Below are 2,442 nucleotides of genomic sequence, written 5' to 3'. Positions count from 1 at the left end.
GTTCCCTCTCCCTCAAATTTTCTATTTTATTTGCTAGTTTTGGTGTCTGATTATTTTTACATATGGTAGAAATATCACAGAGGTGATACCTTCTCAGTGTGGAGGGAATGTTGATATATCTTATCAACAGTACTGTTAATCTCAATTACTTGGTTAAATAGTGTCTGCCAAGTGTCTCTATTTTCAACTTACGATTTTTCCTTTAACAATTAAAGACTATTTTGTGGAGAACTACTTTGAGACTACTCAAATACCCTGTTTCTTATCAAAATTTCACCTATTAATTTTAGCATTCATCAATAATCTTTCTGGTGGAGGTGGGATTGAGAAATTTAAAAAAAATTCTTATTAGTTGGAATTAGTGAGTCTAAGGCTGAAATGGACCAAAGTAGAACATATCCCACTCCCAGAATGCTTTCTCCAACAGCAATTAATGGAACATCAAGGTATCTGTAATTTCTTTTCATTCACTTCAACATCACTCGTTTATCAACGTTCAGCATAGTTATTCTATCAAAAGTTTGCCAGGTGTCTGCTGTTTTCCCTTTTCACATTCTCTAGTTATGATACCTAACTGATCATTGAGTTATCATTTTTTAACTTGAGCCTGTTACTTTTTCCTTTAAGAGCAAAGCACAATGACCTCTCCAACTTTTCCTAAGTCATGAGGCTAAACACCATTAAGATTTAGGGTCAATCTCTCTTCTCCAAACACTGAACCACCAGCAGCAATAGCCATATCTTGAAGCAGGTTTTTCTATTTTCACCAAAACTTGGGGCTTTGTTACAATCTGAAGACCAACTGTTAGCCTATTCAAAAGGAGTGTATTTAGAGCTTGTCCATTAACATCTTCAGCAATTATTATCAAGGGCTACAGCATGGGCAATTTCAAGGGCAAATATAATAGAATTGATACTTTCTTTTCACACAATGGAATACAGGCATCAAACTTAAGCCAACTTCAATTTAATGATGTAATAATTTCTAATTTGTCATTTAGCATTTTTCATCTCAGTGTGATTATGATCTTTATTTCAATCTTTTTCACTGTATCAGAAATGATATTGCCAATTTCTTTGCAGAAATGTTAGCAATCTGAGCAACTTTTTCAGGTGTTGGTACAAGTTTAGACTGTTTCTTAAGCAGTCTCAGTAACTACAGCATCTATAGCTAACACTACATCTCTTCTGCTTTCCGCTGGATTAGCAACATGCTAATCTTCTCTTAAACCACCTTTGGTAATAGAGTATATCACTACAGCAGCAGTGGTGATAGGTCTACAGCCTTTTCATTTCTGCTATTGCCAATATTTTTAACATGTATAGCTCTAATATTTTTATATTTATCCTGTAAGTTAATTGGCTTTGCAACAGTTACACCAACTTTTGTTATTTTAGGACTTTTGAATCACTGTTCTTCCCTTTAGATCCCTAGCAATGACTCTAGCATCAAATAAAAGGTCTACTACACCTCGAGGCATTAAGCCTTGAGCATCTGCAACAAATTTTAAATATCTGGCATAAGCCTGAGTAAAATGAAGATTCAGTGCCCTATACAACAGCCTCATCTTGGTGAGAGACTGCAGGTCATCAAACATTTCTGTAAGGTGGGCGGGCCATTTACCTGGTGAAGTGAGGGACAAATTATCTGGTACACACAGCAAACAAAGAACCTATCCCCTCTTTCCATTGCGCTGCACCTTGACACTGTCTGTGCAGCAGCTTCCATTCCCTTCTTGTTGGCCTAGACCTGGTAATCTGCATGTACCATGCTTTTATTTTAACTTCACAACATAGCTTAGAAATTACTTCATATTAGTTCAGAAATTCCTTTTCATAGTTTCTTAGTACTCTGGTGTTTGAATGTTCCATGTTTTATTCAAATACCTGTGTATGTGCATCTAGGTAGTTTCCAATATGTTGCAATTCAACAATACTGCAGTGAAGAACCTTATGCATATGTATTGTTGAAGGTATATCTTCAGGGTAGATTCATAAAGTGGGATTGTTGGATGAAAAGATAAGTGCATATACAGTTTTGCTACATATTGTTAAATTCTCCACCAGGGCATAAGATCTAAACAGACATTCCTCCAAAGACATACAGATGGCCAACAGGCACATGAAAAAATGCTCAACATCACCAAATATTAGAGAAATGCAAATCAAAACAACACACACACTCACACCACTTAAGAGTGGCCATCATTAACAAGTCAACAAACAACAAATGCTGGAGAGGATGTGGAGAAAAGGGAACCCTCCTTCACTGTTGGTGAGAATGTAAATTGGTACAATTACTATGGAATATAGTATGGAAATACCTCAGAACTAAATATAGAACTACCATATGATCCAGCAACCCCACTCCTGGGCATGTATCCAGACAAAACATTCACTGAAAAAGATACACGCACCTGTATGTATCATCACAGCACTATT

At 36.2% G+C, this 2,442-nt stretch overlaps 1 pseudogene; it reads right to left on the bottom strand.

Moving 5' to 3' along the window:
* Window positions 1–622: 622 nt before the first annotated feature.
* Window positions 623–1,565, bottom strand: LOC125112100 (60 kDa heat shock protein, mitochondrial-like; annotated as a pseudogene).
* Window positions 1,566–2,442: the final 877 nt, after the last annotated feature.

Source organism: Phacochoerus africanus, chromosome 11 (assembly GCF_016906955.1).
Source record: "Phacochoerus africanus isolate WHEZ1 chromosome 11, ROS_Pafr_v1, whole genome shotgun sequence".
In the NCBI taxonomy this organism is placed as follows: domain Eukaryota; kingdom Metazoa; phylum Chordata; class Mammalia; order Artiodactyla; family Suidae; genus Phacochoerus; species Phacochoerus africanus.
The sequence above is the reverse complement of the archived record's forward strand: the minus strand, read 5'-3'. Positions and strand labels throughout refer to the sequence as shown.